At 36.0% G+C, this 16412-nt stretch overlaps 1 protein-coding gene across 1 annotated transcript in view; it reads left to right on the top strand.

Annotated features, from left to right (window-relative positions):
* Positions 1-16412, top strand: part of MAP2 (microtubule associated protein 2) — a 602201-nt gene that overhangs the window by 237990 nt on the left and 347799 nt on the right. Inside the window, exon 3 of the mRNA XM_030210839.1 lies at positions 15971-16048. The gene's annotated coding sequence lies outside the window, so the exon portion shown is untranslated. The remainder of the gene's footprint in view (positions 1-15970; positions 16049-16412) is intronic.

Genomic DNA, 16412 nt, shown 5'->3' on the forward strand with positions numbered 1-16412 from the left:
AGCCAGACATTGTGCCTTCTTTTTTGGTGCACCATCTTCCTGGAATTCACTCCCCTTGCATATTCACGCAGAACACTCATTTAAGTTTTTAAAATCGGGACTGAAGGCATAGCTCTTTACTCAGGCCTTCAACCTGTCTTAAGTTATACTTTCTGGAGTTGGCAATTGTTGCTCTGCTGATCCCCTCCCCGCCCGTCTCCCTATTTCTCTCCCCCTTTTCTCCCTCCTTTACCTGCCTTTTGCCCCACTCCCACCCTATCCTTAATTGTAACTTTTAGGTTTGCATGTTTCTTGTTTGCTTGCTTGCTTATCTTTCCTGTCAGCTTGCTGTAGTTCTTTTCCATTTTTCCATTTATTTGATCATTGTAAACCACTGAGACCTGCCAGCTAGCATAGGCAGTATAGCAAATCTCAAATAAACCATAGGCTCCTTTTTCTTGTCTTCCTCCAAAGAACAATAAGCCCCCTCCTAAAGCACTCCCTCAAGCCCCCTGATTCCTGTAGGTCCCCTTGAGGTCCAGCGGGGTCTGCAGGCAGAAGCAATACCCATTTGCTCCTTGTCATGCTGGCTGTGGCCTCAAAATGGCTGGTGTGATCTCTATTAGCAGTCTCATAATAGTGGAAACTGCTACAGGGAATTCCCACCAGGGAGGGTTAAGGTAGGCCTGGGGTGGGGAAGCCTACAGGGTTGGGGGTGTTGGTGGGCTTTAGGAGGGGGATCTATTGTATCGTTATTTGGGGGGCTGAGGAAGGAGAGGAGGGGAGTTGTGATGTGATTGGAAGGGAGGATGTGGGTGGAAATCAGGGGAAGAAAGGAAAAGAAAAGAAAGGGGAAATGATTTGATATACATTCTTTCTGTGTTATAATCAAAGCATTTTAAATATTATATACAGGCGCATTTTTATACCTGGAACAATGGAGGACAGACCAGCAGCCCTATAAGATGTGGCCTGGGAGCACTGGGCTTGGCTTGGCTACCCTATGCTCCCTGGCTGATAGACTAACACTGCTTGTGTGGTGGATCGTAAGCAACATTAGTCTTTTATAACGGGAGCCAGCAACCTGAGGTACAGATATACTACAGGTTGGTGACAACCATGGTAAATCAAAGTGCAGTAAAAGCTGTCCTTTTACTGCATCTCAACAACTTCCCCTCTAAGTGCTGCTGACTATCCATGGTAGAGCCAACCAAAGGGATTTAAATCCCACTGAATATCTACCCCTTGTTTGCATAACTTCATGGTGGAATCATGCCCCTTTACTCTAACATTGTAGTTGAACTATAATTTAGACTTTTCAAATGCTAGGCTCTGTTACGATATTTTTATTTGGCACATTGGAAATTTATGCTTGATATCTTTGTGCATTTGCTGCCCATCTGAAGGGCACACAGAATCCCATATTGTGCTATACCCATGGGAGAGCAACTTAACATAGTAATAAATTTCTGAGTTCTGCTAAGCTGCTGTTTTATATCTTTGTTTTAATTGACAGCTTTCACGCAGACCCAAAGAATGTTCCTGGCATTCGATCTGGTATAGAAAAGAAACAGGTGGAAAAAACAACTTCAAGAGATCAATCCAAGGCAAGAGGTGAGATGCTCCAGAAAAACTTAATTAAGGACCCAACACGGTCCGTGTTTCGGTTTTTAAAAAAAACCTTCATCAGGGGTCTATAACATAACAACAAAAGAACAGAAAAACAAAACACATATATAATAAAATGAGAAATGAATGGAAACAAATTAAATCGAATGTATTACAACAAATTTCAATATAATATAAAGATATAACAAAATATTAAAAATATTAAAAATTATTAGAATATTAAAAATATTTAAAAAAATTAGTTATGCCTAATATAGATTAAATTTTCTGACATATAATCTGATATATTACCAAAAACAATACTATTACTATACCATCAGACAAACAACCAAGTAGGTAAAAGATAAAAGGTAAATAGACTCTATGTAATTTAATTGGCAGTATAGGGATCTATTTCCAGTAAAATCTAATAGAACAATACATAGTTGTGCATGATATGTGGTGAATTACTTTCAATAGGAAAGGTGATAATAGTTACCATGTTTCAAATAGTAACATATTAAACAAATGACAAAACATCAATAGCAGAAAATTTCTTAATCCATACATATAAAATAGTAATAAAAATAGTAATAAAAATGAATATACAAATAAAGGTAAGATTAAACATGAAATAAAATTAAACATACCAATCAGTAGTTGCACAGAGGATATACTGACAGACAATGGAGCTCATAAAATGTGGTCTCTATTAAAATTGTATAAATGAGAAAATTATTAAATGTTGAAAAGATAATAAATAATTAATAAACGAATTATATCAAAACGTATAACGACCAATATCATAAGGGTACAAATAGTTATTACTCAAAAAACTTATTAAATATTAAATTTTCGATAACAGCACAGCATAAAATTTAGAAGAGTCATATTTAATAGGAGATGCATGGTTTAAAATAAGTGGTGAATCTTACATCTATACAAAATCGTAAGATAGAAATCAAATGATAGAGAATGTTTTAGAAAATTTTTTAGAAAATTTTTAGAAAATTTTTGTGTATCCAAGTATCTATATAGAAATACATATAAGTAAAAATAAAAATAGATAATTGATTTTAGGCATTACAAAATTTATCAAGAGCCTAGCCATCAGAAAAAACAACAGAACGAAACAAAACAAAAAACGGCCGTCAGATAGGGAAAGGAAAGGGAGTATACATACCATAAAAGATGCTAGAAAAAAGGGGGGAACATGTAAACATGAGTAGTGGTATATCTTATATTCCAAAATGGACGAGCATATAGGGTATAAATGAGTGTATGAATATATATATATCTCTATATATATATGCGCATATCCTTAACGATAGGAGCGCCTGAGGTACTAGTAAAAATAAGGTGGTAGCGCGTATAATAGTCAAATTAATCAAAAAATATTGAAAAATGTATATATTGCTAATACTGTGTCATTAAAAACAATGGCGCCGTGTGAAATATAAATAAATATAAATATATATATCTCTGAGTAAAAACGACGTAGGGACTGACAGAAATAAATGACTGAATGAAAACTAACTAGAAATATATCTATAAAACCATATCGGGCAATCGTGATAAACTAAATAAGATCAGAAAGTGTTGTCTCGTACCGACAAATTCAATATGGAATAATATCAAAAATGGCGTCAAAATACAATCGATCTTAATACCGCTGTGGTGAAACGTGGAATCCATTCATAGGATACATCAAATTTCAAAATAAAGATTGACTTATATACTAACTAGTAGAATGCCAGTGACGGTTATATCAGCTGGTAAATGAAGCAGAAGCCAGCCGTCAGAAGGGGAAGGGGGGGGAAGGGAATATACATACACATACCACAAAAAACGCTAGGGAAAAAGAACGCTAGGGAAAAAAACTGCATTCAAATATAAGTGATAGTATTTCTTATGTTCCAAAATATACTGGCGTGTAGGGTATGAATAAATATATGGATGTATGTATATATATATATGTGCACACCTCCTTAACGATAAAAGCGCCTAAGATCCTAACAAAGAGAGGGTGGTGGCGCAAATATTAGTCAAATAAATCAAAAAGAATTGGAAAAATATATATATTGCTAATAATGTGTCAGGCAGTCATAACAGTTTGGTAAAAAAATTTTTAAAAACAATGACGCTGGGATATACCCAATACTAATATGTAAAATGTGAATAAATATAATTATATATATCTCCCTAACAGAAAACGCCGAAGGTACTAACAGAGATAAATAGCTAAATAAAAACAAACTAAAAATGTATCAATAATGCCATATCAGGCATTCGTGATAAGCTAAGACAAATCAAAAAAAGGAAAACTACCTTACCTTGAATGAATTAGGAATGGTTGCCTCGTACTGACAAATTCAATATGAGATAGTGTCGAAAAAAAGCGCCAAAATACAATCGATCTAAATAGCGCTGTGGTGAATCGTGGAATCCATTGATAGGATACATCAAATTACAAAATGAAGATTGACATATATACTAACTAGTAGAATACCGGTGACGGTTATATCAGCTGGTGAGTGAAATAGATCAGATTACTGAGTAATAAAAACATCGCACAATAATTTAAAAGGACCAATTGACTGAAGTTAATATGACTTGGATAAAATTAATAAAAATGAATAAAAATGCTATGTCCTAATTATATCAACCAATTATATAAAAAGACATTGAGTAAAATGCTCACAGGTCATAGAAATTAAGACAACCAATTGGAAAAAATTAATCCGACTTCAAAACACTCACCAAAAAATATATGTTTCAGAGGTAGCGATAAATCAAATAATTAAAAAATTATTAAAATGATATAACAGCCCAATATTTGATCTAATGTTTAATCAACCGGTACTTCATTTGATAAATTAAATAAAAGTAATATATAAATATCGAAGCTAATGACCGGCAGAAGATAACACCCGTGAGCTGACTGTTTATATGAAATCTTACAAAAGAGTTTTAAATAAATGACTGGTATATAGTGAAAGAGTCGTTGAAAGACATAAAAAACGTTCAGATTGATAAATAGACTAAAACGTATTATATTACATTAAATGTCTTTCTCAATTGGAAAAGTAAATATAAAAGCTATTAAGGACATGTGAAGAAAAAATAAATGAAAAATAAAAATGAAAAAAGTGAAATAAAAATAAAAATAATGATAATGAGGTGATGCTAGGATTGCCATCTCACTCAAAATTAAAAGTATATTTTGAAAAATATTTTAATACCTAAAACTATAATATGATTACATTATAGGATAAAATAATTTAATAGGAAATAATTATTTTTAAAGAAAAAGGTTTATACTCCATATAAGTATTTAGATACGCATAAACAAAAATAACTAGTCCATCCTAATATAAAAATGTTTTAAAAGATATTTGGATACACATAGAACGAAATTGCTACTATAAAATGATGCTAGTAAAAATGATGTCAATAAAAATAATAGAAAATCGATACTGGTCGTTCCGTAAAGATATGGATAATACTACAAATGTAAAGATGTGTATATATACCGTCTCAAGACTAAAAACATTTTTAAAATGGAATAGCAGAGAAATTTCTCAGAGAAAATGTAAATATTCAATTTCTTTATTGAGACCTTTTGGGGCTACACATTCGGCTTGGTATATTGCACGTTGTTCTGCTCTTAGCAATGCCTGATCAATATTTCCCCCACGAGGATTTGGTTTAATGAGTCGTAACACAAAAAATTTTAAATCATCAGTGCTGTGTTCAGCATCAATCCAGTGTTCAACTAATGGAGCTGATTTGATCTGCCTTCTGATGCAGCTACGGTGTTCAATAATGCGAGTTTTTATTTTCCTTTTAGTCTTGCCAATATAAATCAGATTGCAAGGACATAAAATTACATAAATAACATTCTCAGAATTACAGTCGCTATCAAATCTCAGCTCATATTTTTTACCTGTGGTGGGGTGTATAAATGAATCTAACTGAAGAGAGTGGGCACACACTGTGCAAGAATTACACGGTCTGTGTCCACCAAATTTTTGAGTCACGTTATCTCTAATCATTGGAAGAAAGGATGGAACTAAATGATTTCTTAAATTAGGATTTCTTGAGAGAGCGAAAATTGGAACAATCTCTTTAAAACATGGATGTATCTGAACGATATGCCAGTGTCTTAAAATGATTTTCTTAAAAGAATGGCTAAAGAACGAAAATCTAAGAGCACAGACTAAATTTGGAGTGGAGTGAGATTTGACACCAGTATTTAACAGTTCTTCTCTAGTTCTCATACCAGCCTTTTTAAACCCTTCTGTAATACATCTGCTCGGATAACCTCGTTGTCTAAATCTATTCTTTAGATCTCTAGAATGTTTATAGTAGTCATCTACATCAGCACATATTCTCTTCAATCTTAAAAATTGGCAAAATGGTAGATTATCTTTTAGTGCTCTATTGTGATAGCTTGAATAATGTAGATAGCAGTTTTTATCAGTAGGTTTTCTGTATAACGAAGTGGTTAGCCTATGTGTGTCCTTTTTAATTTTGATGTCTAGAAAAGGAATGCTGTCTGTGTCAAACTGCATTTTGAATTTCAAATTAGGATCACATGTATTGATCCATTCATAAAATTGCTGCAATAAACCACTGTCACCCTTCCATAGTATAAAAATATCATCTATGTATCTCTTGTACATTTTAACATGCTGTTTATATGGGTGATCTAATAGGAATAAATCTTCAAATTTGGCCATGTAAAGATTGGCTATGTCGGGGGCCATGGACGCCCCCATAGCTGTGCCTTTGATTTGTAAGTAAAAATTGCCATTAAAGTAAAAATAATTTTTTGTTAAAGCCAGTGTAGCCAAGGCTAGAATAAGCCTGTTAGGAATCCGTATGTCTGTTTGCCTGTCACGTAAGGTTTCTTCAATAACAATTAATGCTTCCAACTGAGGTATGTTAGTGTACAGTGATTCAACATCAAGGGTGACTAATAGTAAATTTTCTAAGTCACCACTATATTCTTCCAACATATTAATGAAGTGGGATGAGTCACGTACATATGATTTAATTTTGGGAATGTATGGTCTAAGAAAATAATCCGTGAATATAGAAAGGGGTTCCAAAACCGAACTATTTGCTGAAATGATAGGCCTACCTGGTGGATCAGTCATAGATTTGTGTATCTTAGGTAGGATATAAATTGTTGGAACAACAGGGTGTTCAGTAATCAAAAATTGTTTTTCTTTTAGTGTTAAAAAGCCCATGTTGTGTGCATAATCAACAATTGCAATTATTTCATTTTTTAGAGTATCTGTAGGGTCATCACCAAGAGGCACATAAAAGGTAGTATCACCTAATTGTCTCATTACTTCTTGTATATAAGATGTTCGATCTAAAATAACAATGCCTCCACCCTTATCAGCTGGTTTTATAACAATATTTGTATTCAATGATAGGGAACGCAATGCTTGATTCTCATCTTTTGTGAGATTATAAAAAGGGCGTCTTTTAGTGCTCTTTTCTAATGTTGAGATGTCCCTAAGAACAACATCATAAAATGTTTTAATAGCAGGGTCACAAAGTCCAGGAGGAACCCATTTGGAATTCTTTTTCACGACTGATGGATCAGTTTGAGTAGATTCAGTGGATGAAAAAAATTTTTTAATCTGTAATTTCCTCTGAAACTTAAAGAGATCTATACGCGTCTGAAATTCGTCATAAGTGGAAGTGGGAGAGAATGAAAGACCTTTTTGTAAAACTGCAATTTCTGTATCTTTAAGAACATAGTTTGATAAATTAAATATAGGTATTTCATCTACCAGGGTCGGTAATTCTGCCTCTCTCCTCTTCCTCTGTTTCTTCCTCTTCCGCGTCCTCTTCCCCGAAATTGATATCCTTGTTGAAATCGATCTACATTCCTGGCAGAATCCAGTCTTTGTGGACGTGGGTTGTTCTGTTGCCAGAGATGTTCTAAAAAATTGGACGTGACTACATTACGTGGTTTGGGGCTGTAAAGAGGAGAGGTAAAAATTTCATCATCCGACATACTTCTTATTCTTTTCCTACCACGTTCTCGATTGGTGGAAGGACTATTAGAATGAGTCTGATGTACTTCCGCTTGAACTAAAATTTGATTACTATTGTCAGAATTAATATTATCCTTATTTCTATGACTTCTAACAGAAGTGTCTTTAACATGTGATATCATGTGTGATTGTGATCTATGGTGTGTCTGATGGTGATATTTGATTTTTGCTAAGGCCCATGGATAAATTGGGCCCCTTTTGTAATCATTTATATCTCGTTTAAGTTTTTCCATCTTACCCTTTTTAATCTCTTGTCTCAAATTCTTACTTCGGGTATTAACGTCTAAAATAATAGTATTAAAATTATCGTCTTCTTTTTCAAGAATATCAAGATCTACCTTTATCTCTTTCTTAATGTTCTCTGCCCTCTTTTTGGCTGTTTCAATTAAAAGAATCATAAGGTCTAGAGAACATTTGTTTAAAATTTTACACCAATCATCTAAAAACGATTGATCATCTTGAAAAATGGTGGGTCCCTTCATGATCCTTAAACCACGGGGAATTCTTTGTTGTCTACAATATTCCAATAAAAATGAGTAGTGTAAATCGAATTTAATTGCATTTTTTTGTTTCAATATAACATTTGACCATCTATCCAAGGATGATAAGTGGATGTCCTCATCTTCAGTAAATGGCTCTTGTGATTGTAATAGTCCATTAAGTCGATCATCCGGAAAGCTCAATATATTATCCCATGGTTGAAAAGACATGATGGGACCACTGTGGGTGAACCAAAGTCCAACAACCGCAAAAAAGGTCCAAAAATTTCCACAAAAATCCAACACAGAAAAGAAACAGGTGGAAAAAACAACTTCAAGAGATCAATCCAAGGCAAGAGGTGAGATGCTCCAGAAAAACTTAATTAAGGACCCAACACGGTCCGTGTTTCGGTTTTTAAAAAAAACCTTCATCAGGGGTCTATAACATAACAACAAAAGAACAGAAAAACAAAACACATATATAATAAAATGAGAAATGAATGGAAACAAATTAAATCGAATGTATTACAACAAATTTCAATATAATATAAAGATATAACAAAATATTAAAAATATTAAAAATTATTAGAATATTAAAAATATTTAAAAAAATTAGTTATGCCTAATATAGATTAAATTTTCTGACATATAATCTGATATATTACCAAAAACAATACTATTACTATACCATCAGACAAACAACCAAGTAGGTAAAAGATAAAAGGTAAATAGACTCTATGTAATTTAATTGGCAGTATAGGGATCTATTTCCAGTAAAATCTAATAGAACAATACATAGTTGTGCATGATATGTGGTGAATTACTTTCAATAGGAAAGGTGATAATAGTTACCATGTTTCAAATAGTAACATATTAAACAAATGACAAAACATCAATAGCAGAAAATTTCTTAATCCATACATATAAAATAGTAATAAAAATAGTAATAAAAATGAATATACAAATAAAGGTAAGATTAGACATGAAATAAAATTAAACATACCAATCAGTAGTTGCACAGAGGATATACTGACAGACAATGGAGTTCATAAAATGTGGTCTCTATTAAAATTGTATAAATGAGAAAATTATTAAATGTTGAAAAGATAATAAATAATTAATAAACGAATTATATCAAAACGTATAACGACCAATATCATAAGGGTACAAATAGTTATTACTCAAAAAACTTATTAAATATTAAATTTTCGATAACAGCACAGCATAAAATTTAGAAGAGTCATATTTAATAGGAGATGCATGGTTTAAAATAAGTGGTGAATCTTACATCTATACAAAATCGTAAGATAGAAATCAAATGATAGAGAATGTTTTAGAAAATTTTTTAGAAAATTTTTAGAAAATTTTTGTGTATCCAAGTATCTATATAGAAATACATATAAGTAAAAATAAAAATAGATAATTGATTCGATCTGGTATACCCGCCTGGCTTAGGGCCCTGTTTACTAAGGTGTGCTAGCATTTTTAGCACATGTACACAAAATTAACATGCGCTGACTGTGTAGGCACCCATAGGAATATTGTAGGAGCCTACACAGTTAGTGCATGCTAATGGTTAGCGTGCACTAAAAACGCTAATGCGCCTCTAGTGCTGCTTAGGGCTCTGTTTACTAAGCCGCGTTGTAGACACACTAGCTTTTTAGTGTGCACTGAAAATTAGCATGCACTAATGGTAGGGACACCATTATATTGGTGTCTCTAGCATTAGCGCGTGCTAAAATATTTGCGTGCCTACAGCGCAGCTTAGTAAACAGGGCCCTTAGTTTATCTAATATAATAATTTGCTCCTCCAACATTCCAATTTGTCTCACTGGCATCGTAACCACCTGCTGACATCACTCCTCCAACGTTCTACTCCAACGTTCCAATGTGTGTCACTGGCATTGTAACCACCTGCTGACGTCACTCCTCCAACGTACTCCGTCCCCCCTCCCTCCCAGTTCCATGGGGCCCTGGAACTGGGATGGAGGGAGGGGGGACCCTAGAAATGGGAAGGGGACACTGGAACTCGGAGGGGGGAGGGGGCAGGGGAGAGATGCTGCACATGGATGGATGGAGGGGGCAGGGCACAGAGGACGTTGCCTACATATGGATGAATGCAGGGGAGAGAGCATAATGCAGGGGAAGGAGGGGACCCTGAAACTCGGAGGGAGGCAGGGAGGGGACAACCCTGGAACTGGGAGGGAGGGAGGGGGGACAACCCTGGAACTCAGAGAGAGGAGAGGAGGGAGGGGGGGACAACCCTGGAACTCAGAGGGTGGGAGGGAGGGGGGACCCTGGAACTGGGAGGGAGGGAGGGGGGGCCCTGGCACACACTTTCATGCTCACATACACACTCTGTCTCTCTCACAGACACACTCGCACCCAGTCTCACTCTCTCTCTCTGTCACACACACACACTCGCACATTCACTCTCTCTCACACAGTCACTCTCACACACACTCTCTCAAACATACACATTCCGAGGAAAATCTTGCTAGCGCCCGTTTCATTTGTGTCAGGAAGAAAAACTGCTTTCCAGTGGTAAACAGATTTCAAAATTTTGTCTCTCAGATGTTTGGTCCTTGCTTTATTTATTTACAACACTTTTATACCACAATATCTACCATTCTGTGTGGTGTACAAATTGTCATAAAAACATATAAAACAATAGTCATTATGGACAAAACATTGTCTCCTAATTAATTCTTCCAATTTAAATTTAGCTTGATACTGTTACTCATTCCAGTCCTAGTTTCAGTTGGAATTAAAAGCACACTGAAAAAGATAAGTTTTTAACATTTTCTCAAACTGATTCAATGATCTCATCATTCTCAAGGAGGATGGCAATTTGTGCAAGGGGGGGTCCCAAGGTATAAAAGTGGCATTTCTATGTTGTTCATGACATACTACTTGAAACGATGGAATATCAAACAAGTTGGAATCAGCAGACCTAAGAGATCTCACTGGCTGATACAAATGAAGGCCTGATGAAATAATAGGTGACACAGATTCAATTACCACCTTAAATATTAATAACAACAGCTTATATTGGATACCTTGCTGCAGGGAAGCCTGTGAAGTTTGTTCATTCTATCTTTATACTAAAGAAAAAGCTGAGCCAACCTCACTGATAATCTCTTCACTTCTCATCGCAAATGGTCTCTTGTTCTCGCTGAAAAATGTGCTGTTTGCTTGAAAGCTGCAGTTCCTGTAAACCTCTACATTCAGATAAATTCTGTGAGGCCTGTTTACTTTACACCAAATTTGAAAGTGGAAAAATGACATGCATGCTTTCCCTTTGAAATGTGAAAGGTTCAAAATAACCACAGACTCTTGCACCTTCTTTTTCTGTGGATAGTTTTATCATGGAAAATGAAGTATGTGGATTTAAAAGTGCAATTTACATCCATTATTTTCTGATCGTGCTCAAAATGCACCCGTAGGAACACATGTCCCAAATATGACTAAAAATATACGTGCTATAGAGCATAAATAATTGTGTAACTTAGATTGTGTTCATCTATCTATCTATCTATCTATCTATCTATCTATCTATCTATCTATCTATCTATCTAATATGACAACCTCTGGGAAAACGTGACTAAAGTATTCAGAAACAAAAAATGATTTAATGATGCACCATCCTTTTATGTGAAAAAACTAAAAAATTTGCAGAAATTCCAACATGTAACTTTTACAGACTGCTTATGGACCCATGACGTGAAAAATCAGCCATTCTCAACATTATAGATTTGCTAGTCACCTTTTCTCAGAGATCGTTATGTGTGTGCGTGTATCTATCTATCTATCTATCTATCTATCTATCTATCTATCTATCTATCTATCTATCTATCTATCTATCTATCTATCTATCTATCTATCTATCTATCTATCATTGTATCCTGCTGAGCAAAAAGGTACCAAAAATGTGGTTACAAATATCAGAGATAAAGGCTATAAAAGTTTGGAGCGGGGGGCATCTTTCATTTTTGAAAGTTTTGTGTACTATAGCGTCAGTAGAATGGGCCTAAGCAATTTTTTTCACAACTTTGATGTATTTCATGTTGGCAGGATTATGCAGTTGATATTCCTCTGTCTTGTGGTATAAATAAGTCACATACCCCACTTTTGCTACTTTTTTGGTCAGTGGGCCATATTCTATCTATCTATCTATCTATCTATCTATCTATCTATCTATCTATCTATCTATCTATCTATCTATCTATCTATCTATCTATCTATCTATCTATCGCCTAGTGGTTAGGGTGGTGGACTTTGGTCCTGGGGAACTGAGTTCAATTCCCACTTCAGGCACAGGCAGCTTCTTGTGACTCTGGGCAAGTCACTTAACCCTCCATTGCCCCAGGTACAAATAAGTACCTGTATACAATATGTAAGCTGCATTGAGCCTGCCATGAGTGGGAAAGCACGGGGTACAAATGTAACAAAAAAATAAATCTATCTATCTAATGTGACTCACTGAAATCCCCCAAAATCTTATCCTGGCATTTAGGATAACACCAGAAAAACAAAAATATTTTCCCCTTGTGCTGCTATAAAGGTATGTAAATTTCAAAAACTGACATATTTTGTCACCCTTCTCTGTACCTTTTCTAATTCCACTATATCTTTTTTGAGATAGGGTGACCGGAATTACACACAATGTTCGAGGTTTAGTCGCACCATAGAGTGATACAAAACATTATAACATCCTCATTTTTGTTTTCCATTCCTTTCCTAATAATACCTAACATTCTATTTGCTTTCTTAGCCGCTGCCACTGAGCAGAGGGCTTCAACATATCATCAACTATGACACCTAGATCCCTTTCCTGGTCGGTGACTCATAGTGTGGAACCTTACATTACATACTGTAGCTATAGTTTGGGTTCCTCTTTCCCACCTGCATCACTTTGCACTTCCATTGTAGGTATCCTGAAAACCTACTGGCTAGGTGTGTCCTGAGGACTGGGTTGAGAACTCCTGGGTTATACTGATGCATCCCTTTGTATCTTGGATGGGAAAGTAGTTAATTTATATATATGGGTGTTGATCCAGGAGAAGTAATTTTGGAAGACTTAAGCTGGCTTGGAGGGAGATTCCAGTTATGAGTTCTGCATGAACCTCCCTTGAAGCACTAAGGTAGCCAGCTACAATAGGAAACTAGATAAATGTTACCTACTCAGAGCTGTGCTCTAGTTTCAGCATACATCCCATTATAACATCCAACCAGATCTTCTACTTTACCTTCCAGATGTGTTCTCTTATTCTGATTCACGAATACAACTCCAATAAATGGAAATAAAAGAAAAAAGAAAAGTACAATGATGCCTTTTTATTGTATGAACTTAATACACAGCTTGACAAGCTTCTGAAGGCCAGAACCACCTTTCTTGATGTCAGGACAATACGAGAAAAATATGATATCAGGATGAACACATACCGATATAACTTGAGTTTTTATCACCCGGGTTTCCAAGTTCATAGTTTCCTAAGCTATGCAATAGGGACCCTCATTATATTCTGCAAGGGCTAAATATGTATTTATATTTCTGCTCTTGACAGAGAATAATTTTGGCTTTGATCTCTTCTTTCCCCCCTCCCCCATATTTTTGGTTCCTGGAGAGTGGAAATCTGATTATTAGAATTTTGATGAGTAGTAACTGTCATGCTATTTGGAGCAGTAGCCAACTGGTTAGGACAGTAGACCTAGAACCAAGAAAGCCAAGGTCCCAATCCCATTGATGCTCCTTGAGATATTGGACAGGCCACTTAACCCTCCATTGCCTCAGGTACAAGCTTAGGGGTTTTTTTACAAAGCCGCACTAACGTTTTTAGCTTGTGGTAAAAATCAGCTGGCGGTAAACGCTGAGAGGCCCATTATATTCTTTTGGGTGTCTCAGCGTTTACCGCCAGCTGATTTTTACTGCCTTAATGTAACGTGTTTTGAACTACTACTGAAAACATGTGAGCTAAATCTAGATCATAAAAGGTACCATTTGTGAGCTATTACAATGTGATTTGAAATATTCATGTTATGGCTCCATGAAAATATATTTGGTTGTGGAGGAGGAGCCACAAAAGAAGCTCTTGTAATGTTTTCTACCCATGAGCCAGCCTTTAAATGCCTTTCATTGGTCTCCTGTAGTCCTCAGCTTGAATATATATATACTACTGTCTGAGGCTGGAATATCTCCAGAAGATCCCTAAATGTAGTCAGCTATCTCCCATTGATCTCTGGGGGTGATGATGTCACTCTTTCCTCTCATGGCATATCTATCTATCTATCTATCTATCTATCTATCTATCTATCTATCTATCTATCTATCTATCTATCTATCTATCTATCTATCTATCTATCTATCTATCTATCTATCTATCTATCTATCTATCCTTCCTCTGCTCATGTCAGCAGTGCAGTTTGGCATGCCTGAAAAAGTATAATGAGCCCATGCATTTTGTAATGATGCTGAAAGTATATTATGCATTGGTGAGTGCCGTTAGGGTTAGAAACCCAATGAAAGAAGGCTTATTTGGCATCTCCAAGATATAGCAGACTCTTCCAGTCATAACGGATGAATGTAGTATTTGTCCAATGTAGGAAAAACCAAGCCTTCAAATAGTGCTGTAGCAATGAGAAGCAGTGGTTAATCTAATGAATGTAAGTCTTTAGGGGGGAGAGAGGGGGCTTGGCCCAGCTCATGGGTCCAAATGAGATGGCAGATGGTTTACACAGAAAATAAATTATGTCACCTTTCCTACACCTAATATTTTTTTGTTAGAATACGGCTAAGCCTTTCATTGTGCCCCATCAGAAAAATGGGAGAATTGCTATTTTGAACAAAGCATTTTCAGTATATGTAACTGAAAAGGACATGGGACCCAAGACCCCTTTTATCTAAGGCTACAGTTGTGAATACATCAGCAGACTTTAAAAATAGCATTCAGATAGTACAATATGTACTTTCATTATCAGCACATTGAATTTTCCTAAAACACGTATGTAGCTCTTTGTGTGTGTCTGCGTCTGTGTTGGTGGGTGTGTCTGTATAGTCATGTCTCATGTCTGTGTACTTCTGTTTCTGCTGTTGTCTCTAGCTGTCTACCGTCTGTGCCTGTAGGTATATGGTTTGAGTGTCTGTGTATAGTGATTGCATTTTCGGCAGAGAAAGAAACTGGTTGGTATTCAAAGGATTAAAGGCCTGACTCCCAGGGACATGCTCGGCTGCATGCAATTAAAATCCCTGTCAGGCACTTGATGCCACAAGCCCCTGACAAGCCGCTTAAGAAGTGAGAGCCCAGCTTCCCATTGTAAGTGAATGATGGCGGACCAGGGTGACTTGTCTTTCTTCTGGAAGATTCTGTAGCTAGTACACTTCCTCTCCCTCTTTTTTTTTTTTTTTTTCTACCACTGCAGGAACCTTTTCTAATTTGCAGTTTCCCTTTTCTTGGCTTAGACATAGAGGCTGGTGGCTGTTAGACAGGGGCTGCAGACAAGCAGGGGAAGGATGGCTAATAATGCTCCAGGAAAATGATTATGCAGCAGTCGCTTACGGAGGGGTCCTTATGCTGGTGCAACCTATTAGCTGGTTATGACATTCTTATTCTAAGGCACGAGGTTTGCGTGACTTAGGACAAAAGACATTGCGTGGCTGAAAATTATGAGAGGCTCTAATGCACCACAGGTCTGAATTCAGGATCAGGGTTTTTTCCCCCCTCCTCTTTAACAGAAACAGTGCTCTTTTCTGTAGAGCTGAGGAACATTTTTTTTTTTTGATGTAGGAAGAACTAAATAGAATTTTTTTCTTGCTACTTGCTTTCTCAGATCCTTCAGACTGCCATCTGAACAGAAGCTTTGAACAGATTAATTTGGTCTGGGACCATCTTCACATCTAAAAGGAAGGTAAGGGGATCAGATTGAGTATTTGCAGTGTGTTTATAAAGTGTGATGGTTCATGCTGTGTGTTACTGCTAGGGCAGTCTTTTGTCAAGATTTGCTGGCATTTGGTGAGAAATGTGGCAGCCTCACATTGGGCTTTGGGTGTGAATGGTGTGTGCTTGTGTGTGTGTGTGTTTCTGTGGTACATATTTTCTTTTGTCTGAACCATGGCTACTGGGTTTGTACAGTGATGGGCAGTTGTACCTGCTGAGTCAAAAGGGGTGATGACTATCGGAAAACAGATAAATGCATGGAATGAACATACTGGTTTGGAGCACTGAATAGAGAAATTCTGTATAGTGCCTAGTGCATTCTCTGTTCTTATTAT

The sequence above is a fragment of the Microcaecilia unicolor genome, chromosome 7, assembly GCF_901765095.1.
Source record: "Microcaecilia unicolor chromosome 7, aMicUni1.1, whole genome shotgun sequence".
NCBI lineage: Eukaryota > Metazoa > Chordata > Amphibia > Gymnophiona > Siphonopidae > Microcaecilia > Microcaecilia unicolor.